Source organism: Solanum stenotomum, chromosome 3 (assembly GCF_019186545.1).
Source record: "Solanum stenotomum isolate F172 chromosome 3, ASM1918654v1, whole genome shotgun sequence".
Classification (NCBI taxonomy): Eukaryota; Viridiplantae; Streptophyta; class Magnoliopsida; order Solanales; family Solanaceae; genus Solanum; species Solanum stenotomum.
This window is the reverse complement of record NC_064284.1, coordinates 54,134,104-54,142,753: the sequence shown is the minus strand read 5'-3', so window position 1 is coordinate 54,142,753 and position 8,650 is coordinate 54,134,104. Positions and strand designations below refer to the sequence as shown.

General features: G+C 38.0%; 1 pseudogene; it reads left to right on the top strand.

The window, feature by feature from the left end:
* The first annotated feature begins 630 nt into the window (after positions 1 to 630).
* On the top strand, positions 631 to 5,494 carry LOC125860273 (uncharacterized; annotated as a pseudogene).
* The last annotated feature ends 3,156 nt before the right edge of the window (positions 5,495 to 8,650 follow it).

Below are 8,650 nucleotides of genomic sequence, written 5' to 3'. Positions count from 1 at the left end.
AAACACTGTAGCGTGAACAGTTGCGTCGTGAAAAAAAATAAAATTTACAATAGCGTGAAAAAAAAAAAAAAAGTTATAACTTGCTCTCTAAGAAATCTAATTACTTGTCCTCCAAGAAATTTGATTACTTGATACCCAAGAAAGTTTATTACTTGATATTCAAGAAATCTTATTACTTGCTCTCCAAGTTTTGCATTAATTTGTTTCCAAGAAAGAAGGTTGCAAGAAGAGGGGATTCTAGACCTTTAAGAATAAGAGGAATTTTTTTTTTCTTGTTCTTATAATTCTAAAATAAGTTCCTTTTTATTCGTGTTTTGTTTCAACTAAATCCTACTTGTTCTAGGACTAGTTCTTTACTTTCTTTTTGTACCCCAAGATTCCATACTTTATTACTACGAACTTGATACACGTTTTGGTTTAATTATAAATCTACAAAGTATTCTCGTTCAAAGGTTATTTTGAGTGGAAAAAGGCAAGTGTGGGTGAGTTTAAAAGAGGGTAAAAGCCATATTAAAAGTGTGATACTTAATCATTTATTCTTTTTTTTAGATGTCTAATTCAGGTGGTGATGAGGAAAGGGCTCGTTTAGAAGCTGAGGTCAAAGGAAGGAACGACTTCACCCTTCAAGCTATGCACCAACAATTTGAGAGATGGACCCTTCAATTTCAAGAGATGAGGGATATGATTATCGAGCAGAATGACACCATAGCTGCAATTAGGAGGGAGAATAATGTTGTACCCCCAAATAATGTTAGACCCCAAGTTAGAAGGAATGTACCCCATATCCCTTTTGTAAATCCTGAATATGATAATGATGATTTTGATGTTGAATTTAATCTAGAAAGAAGAGATAGGAGGGGACAAAGAGGTAGAGTAGAAGATGATAATATAAATAGTATAAAGATGAAGATGCCATCTTTCAAGGGGACAAGGGATCCAGACTTGTACCTTGATTGGGAGAGACGAGTTGAAGCCATCTTTGATTGCCATAACTACTCTGAGGGTAAGAAAGTTAAACTTGCTGTTGTTGAGTTTTCTGATTATGCTGCTTCTTGGTGGAAAAAGCTTGCTAGGGACAGATTGCAAGAGGAGCTACCACCTATTGCTACGTGGGCAGAGATGAAGAGGGTAATGAGGAAGCGATTTATTCCATCATACTTCCAAAGAGATCTACAATCTCGCCTTCAACGCTTGAAGCAAGGCTCCATGTCGGTGGATGAGTACTTCAAAAGCATGGATATGGCTATGATCCAAGCTAACTGCATGGAGGAAGAAGAGGCTACAATAGCTAGATTTTTAAATGGTTTAAATACAGAAATAGCTAATGTAGTAGAGATACAACAATATGTAACTTTAGATGAGTTAGTTGATTTGTCTGTAAAAGTTGAAAAACAAATTGAGAAAAAGCAGCAAAATAACTCATGGAGAAGTCGACCAAACACTATCTCTAAGAAGCCATGGTCAACTCAAGAGGGGAAAGCTCCTTCCAAACCTCAAGATGATAGAGGTAAAGGTAAAGTTGAGGAGGGAGGTAAAACCTTTAATCCTAAATCTTCTAAACCTTCAAGTTCTATTCAATGTCACAAATGTCATGGAAGGGGGCATATGATGCATGAATGTCCAAGTAGAAGAAACATCCTACTTAGAGAGAATGGAGAATATGAGAGTGAAAAAAGTGAGAGGGAAGAAGAAGAGGGAGAAGGTGTAAGTGAGGAAGATGATTTGGAGTTGCCTAATGATGGTATAATTGGGGTGGTTAGGAGAATTATGACTATCAATTTGGGTAGTGTTGATGAAGGGCAGAGAGAGAATTTGTTTCATACTAGATGTGGGATAAAAGGGAAGACTTATTCTATGATTATTGATGGGGGAAGTTGTGCAAATGTGGTGAGTTCATACTTGGTGGATAAACTAGGAATTGCATGCATGAAGCGCTCTACCCCATATAGGCTCCAATGGTTGAATGATTGTGGAGAAGTAAAAGTAAACAAACAATGCATGATTTCATTCAATGTTGGTAGGTGTGAAGATGAGATTCTTTGTGATGTAGTTCCAATGCAAGCATGTCATGTTTTACTTGGCCGACCTTGGCAGTATGATAGGGATACTACTCATCATGGGAGAAAGAATAGGTATAGTCTTCTGCATAATGGTAAGAAGTATACTCTTGCACCATTATCTCCTTCTCAAGTGTTTGAAGATCAAAAACGATTGAGGGAAACAATGGGAAAACAAAAGGGAGAGGTAAAAAGTGAGCTTGAGGGAAAAGAAAAAGGCCAAGAGATAGAAAAAAAGAGAGATGGCCGAGAAAAAGAGAGAGAGGGCAGCGATCTAAGTAAAGAGGTAAAAGAGGGTGTGAGTAAAAAAATAAAATGTTTTGATGAGAGGAAAGAGGCTAAGGAAAAGAAAAATGAGAGTCTTTATATAAAAGCCAAAGAGTGTTTGAATGCTAGGAGAGAGGGACTGCCCATAATAATACTTACTTACAAAGAAGTATTGATTAATTTTGAACAGCTAACTCCTTCTTTGCCAAATAGTGTTTCTTCTCTTTTTGCAGAATTTTGAAGATGTTTTTCCTGATGACACTCCAAAGGGATTGCCACCTTTGAGAGGGATTGAGCACCAAATAGACTTTGTGCCTGGGTCTCAACTTCCTAATAGGCCTGCCTAGACGAGCAATCCTAAAGAGACCAAAGAATTACAAGGGCAAGTTGAAGAATTGCTTGAAAAGGGATTTGTTCGAGAGAGTATGAGCCCATGCTCTGTTCCAGTCCTATTGGTCCCCAAAAAGGATGGAACATGGAGGATGTGTGTAGATTGTCGAGCCATCAACAAGATAACGGTAAAGTATCGCCATCCTATCCCTCGTCTTGATGACATGTTGGACCAACTGTATGGTTCCAAAATCTTTTCTAAAATTGATCTAAAGAGTGGTTACCATCAGATTCGTATGAATCCTGGAGATGAATGGAAAACTGCTTTTAAGACCAAATATGGACTTTATGAGTGGTTAGTTATGCCCTTTGGCTTGACTAATGCACCAAGCACTTTTATGAGACTAATGAATCATGTTTTTAAAGATTTCCATGGAAAATTTATTGTGGTGTATTTTGATGACATCTTGATCTTTTCTCAAAATCTGGATGAACACCTAGAGCACTTAAAACAAGTTTTTGAAGTTCTTAGAAATCAGTGCTTATTTGCTAATCTCAAAAAGTATACTTTCTGTGTGGATCGTATGGTTTTCTTAGGTTTTGTGGTCAGTTCTAAGGGAGTTGAAGTAGATGATGAGAAAATCAAGGCAATAAAAGAATGGCCTAAACCTAATAGTGTAACTGAAGTTAGGAGTTTTCATGGACTTACTAGTTTTTATAGGAGGTTTGTGCGAGACTTTAGCACCATTGCTGCTCCTTTAACGGAAGTTATTAAAAAAGATAAGGTTTTTACATGGGGAAAGGAACAAGATGATGCATTTAACTTGCTGAAGGATAAATTGTGTTCTGCTCCTCTTTTGCAATTGCCTGATTTTTCTAAGTCTTTTGAAGTTGAGTGTGATGCCTCTGGTAAGGGCATAGCTGCAGTTCTGATGCAAGACTCCAAGCCAATTGCCTACTTTAGTGAAAAGCTAAGTGGAGCAACATTGACCTACTCAACTTATGATAAGGAGCTATATGCCTTGGTGAGGGCATTAGCTACATGGCAGCACTACTTGTGGCCTCGAGAATTTGTGGTCAAGACTGATCATGAGTCATTAAAATACTTGAAGAGCCAAGGTAAACTTAGTCGTAGGCATGCTAAATGGGTAGAGTTTATTGAAACTTTTCCTTATGTAATTGCTTACAAACAAGGAAAGGAGAATGTGGTTGCTGATGCACTCTCAAGAAGGTATGTTTTGATCTCTACTCTTACTTCAAAGTTATTGGGTTTTGACCAAATAAAGTTCCTCTATGCTAATGATTCTGATTTTGGTGAGATTTTTGCTGAATGTAGGTTAGGTCCTTTTGAGAAATTTAATCTTCAAGATGAATTTCTATTCAAGGAAAATAAATTATGTGTTCCTAACTGCTCGTTGCGTGAACTATTTGTTAGGGAAGCACATTGTGGAGGGCTAATGGGACATTTTGGTGTACCCAAAACACTGGAAATACTTTCGGAACATTTTTATTGGCCTAGCATGAGAAAGGATGTTGAAAAAGTGTGTTCTTATTGTCTTGAATGTAAACAGGCTAAGTCTAGAACATTGCCTCATGGTCTTTATACTCCTTTACCTGTTTCTAATTCCCCTTGGATTGATATTTCTATGGATTTCATATTGGGGCTGCCAAGGACTAAGTATGGTAAGGATAGTATATTTGTGGTAGTAGATAGATTTTCTAAAATGGCTCGTTTTATCCCATGGAAAAAGACTAATGATGCATCTCATGTGGCTGACTTGTTTGTAAAAGAAGTGGTTAAATTGCATGGAATACCTAGAACTATTGTTAGTGATAGAGATGCCAAGTTCTTAAGTCACTTTTGGAGAATTCTTTGGGGAAAGTTGGGAACTAAATTGCTATTTTCTACATCTTGTCACCCACAAACGGACGGGCAAACGGAAGTGGTTAATAGAACTTTAAGGAACATGTTGAGGGCTGTTTTGAAAGGAAAGTTAACTTCTTGGGAAGATTACTTACCTATTGTAGAATTTGCTTATAATAGGACCTTCCATTCTTCTACTGGTAAGACTCCTTTTGAAGTTGTATATGGATTCAACCCCCTTACCCCCCTTGATTTATTGCCTTTGCCTACTAATGATTTTGCTAATCTTGATGGTAAGAAGAAGGCTGATATGATGAAGAAAATTCATGAACAAACAAGGCTTGCAATTGAAAAGAAGAACAAGGAAGTTGCATTGCGAAGGAATAAGGGCAGAAAATATGTTGTTTTTAAACCTGGTGACTTGGTTTGGGTGCATATGCGAAAGGAAAGATTTCCTTCCAAAAGAAAGACCAAACTAGATCCTAGAGGAAGTGGGCCATACAAAGTCCTTGAAAGGATTGGAGACAATGCTTATAAACTTGATCTTCCTGGTGAGTTCCAAGTTAGTGCTACTTTTAATGTTTCTGATCTTTCCCATTTTGATGCAGATTTGAATTCGAGGACGAATTCTCTTCAAGAAGAGGGGAATGATAGCATCCAAGGAAGCTCTACTCCATTGAAGGACAAGGATGACGCTTTAGAAACTCCAAGGAGGCCCATAACAAGATCTCAAACCAAGGAGTTCAATGATAAGCTCAATGGGCTTCAATCGCTGATCCAAAGGTTTCTTATTGGGGAAGAAGAGCTCAAGCCCAAGGGAGAGGAATTGTCCAAATGCTACAATTATTTGGTGGCCCAAATTCAAGCCCAAGATGAGGAATTTTAAGGTCCAATTTCGTGCAAAAAAGGTCAAGAAGAGTCCAAGAATCAGCCACAACAAGAGTTGCTTTCTGCCCAAGTTTTGAGAGAAGACTAGTCAAACTTTCCAAGATTGTCAAGATTCTTTTCCTAGTTGGGATTTACCTTATTTATTTATTTATATATAGGTTATTAATATTTTCCTTAGTCTATTTATGGTCTCCTAAGTACCATTTAATGCTTTCCTAGAAGTACTAAATTTGTTCCTAGTTAGATTACTTTATTTCCTTTCTAGAGTAGGATTCCTTGTAATTGTTTTTTTAGGGTTTGGCTTCTTGGACGTTTTTCCCTTCTCCTATATATAGGAGTCCTTTTCATTCATTAAAGACAATTTAGATTGATATTAATAATATTTGAGAGAGTTCTTTGAACCTTTGTGACTTGTTCTTTGAGAATTTATCTTTAAACCTTTACTAGTTTCATAGTTTAAGGTATAAAGTAACTTCTTCTTGTGATATCTTTGGTTTCTTTTTGGTATTCTTTAGAAGGTGATTAGTTTCTACATACTAATTATTGTCTTTAGTTACTCATAAAGCGGTCAAGATCCGAATCTATCGTTTTGATTCGTTTTCTCAAGTAAAGGCGTTAGATTTCTTCCATAAATCTATACGTTGTTACTTGGATCTTTTCAAGGCCTTAGAACATCTAATCCTTGGAAATTCGTGGATCTTTCCTTCGAATTTCCCATATCTTTAGTTAGTTTTTTTGTTTCTTTTTTTGGTGCTTCCGCATTCTAATATTCAATTCTCTATTTGTGATCTCCCTTAACCTTGCTGTTATCATTTGGTAAATTCCACCCTTGGCTAGTTAAGTGCATGGACAGTTATTTTAAGTGTAGTAAGGTACTTTAAGAGTATTAAAACATTAAAACCCTATTTTAGATTTCATTCTTCAAATTCCCCAAATCAAAACCCCTCCCTCTCAAAATATCTTTTCTCTAGAACTCCATTGAAGACCAAGAGAAGAAGAAGCCTTAGGGCTTGAAGATGAGGGATAATTGAGTTTGTTTTTGTGTAATTCATCTATTAAGGTATGGTGATCCTTCATCTAGGATTAGCTTTCACCCTAGAGTCAATTTTAAAGAAGTTTTCAAAGTTTTCAACTTCCTGAAAGGGTTGGTTGGTCCTGGAATGCTTTCTTCTGCTCAGGCAACTCAAGCTCCCGCCAATCCTCCTATTGCTATCATTGTTCTCAAGGTGGGAGGGAATGTAGGTAACGATGCTTTTTTATGTCCTTTGCTAGGTTCTATTATGACTAGTAATGAGCATGAAATGTTGACTAAGTTTTTGAAGTTAAAGCCTCATGTGTTTCTTGGTTCGGAGAATGAGGATGCTTAGGAATTTATCTTAGATTGCTATAAGAGGCTTCATAAGTTTGGAATTGTCCATCACCATGGGAGTTCGTGACTTTTCAACTTCAAGGTGAGGCTAAGCAGTGGTGGAGAGCTTACATGAAATGCAGATCTTCAGTTTTACCTCCCATCACTTGGACCCAGTTTCATGCTCTATTTTTTGGAGAAATATGTGCCTAGAACTTTGAGAGATCGTAGGAAAGATGAGTTTATGGCTTTGGAACACGGTGGTATGTCTGTGGCTGCTTATTAGGCCAAGTTCCACGCTTTATCTAGATATGCTACTCAATTGGTGACTACAGAGGATGAGAGGATCCGTTTATTTATTAGGGGACTAAATTCTGAGTTGCACGTATTATCTGTTCATATGACCTCTGCAGGGAGGAGCTTTAATGAGGTAACAAACTATGTTAAGAAAGTGGAAGGGGTGAGGCAAGACAGTCAGGCTAAGGCATTGGCAAAAAGGGCCAAGAATTCAGACAACTTTCAAGGTTCTTATTCGAGATGTTCGGGAGGCCAACGCTTGCATCCAAGCCAATTTAGTCCGCTATGCCTACCTCTACAGGTAATTACTCAAAAACTCCATCTCATAATTTGATTCAGGATAGCCAGCGAGTCGCACCTTCAGTGGGTAGCAGGCCATCTTTTGATCGTACATCTTACAACGGTGGTGAACCTGGGCATATGAGGAGAGATTGTCCCTACCCACGTGTGTTGGATTCTGCACAGCAACAGACTAGAGTAGTGGTACCCGCAGGGAATGTTAATAATGGTCGAGGGTGTCCACAAGGTAGGCGAGGAGGTAATCTGCGAGGCCGTGGAAATAGAGTAAATGGTAATGTAGGCAGGGGTAACGTGCAACCAGGTAGGGAAGTGGCTCGTCAATATGATAGGGCACGGTGTTATGCTTTTCTGAGCAAGAATGAGGCAGAGGCGTCTGACTCGGTGATCACATGTACTATTCTTGTCTGTGACCAAATGGCTAATGTGTTATTTGATCCGATTTCTAGTTATTCATATGTATCTGTGTGATTTGCCTCATAATCTTCTATGATTTATGATATACTTGATGTCCCTATCCATGTTTCTACCCCAGTTTGAGAGTCAGTCATAGTCAACCACGTCTATCGTGCTTGTCCTATTTTGTTTATGGGTTTTCAGACTTGGGCTGATTTGGCGATTTTTGATATGACTTATTTTGATATAATGATAGGCATGACTTGGTTGTCCCCCTATTATGTTGTGCTTAATTGTAATATTAAATTCGTAACTCTAGTAATTCTAGGAAGGGAAAATTTAGAGTTGGAAGGGGTGTACAAGCCTATGCAAGCTAAGATCATATCTTCCATTCGGGCTAGGAAATTTATAAGGCAGGGTTGTTTGGCTTATTTGGCTCATATTAGGGATGTTGAGATTGAGGCTCCATCCATTGAGTCTATTCCTGTGGTGTCAAAATTTAGAGAAGTGTTTCCTAATGACTTGCCTGGTATGCCTCGGGATAGAGACATGACCCCAAAACAAGGAAACTAAAGAGGAACTACTTACTTCAAGCTTGAATAGGAGCAGAAGGAAAGAGATGATGATATCGGGACTTCATATAGGCCTCGACCTCAAAGTAGCAGCCTCAACTAAGTGATTTTTCCATAAAACCTTCATGAAAGCTATTTCCTTGTCTCTCAAACTCTTGACTTGCCAATCTAGGATCTCTACCAGTACCTCTTCATATGAAATACTTTCGCCAACTCCCAACTCTTCTAGGGGAATAATGGATGTTGGATCCCCAATACACTTTTGAAGCATAGAAATATGAAATACCAGATGAACCGGAGCAAACTCATTTGGAAAATCTAACTCATAGGCAAC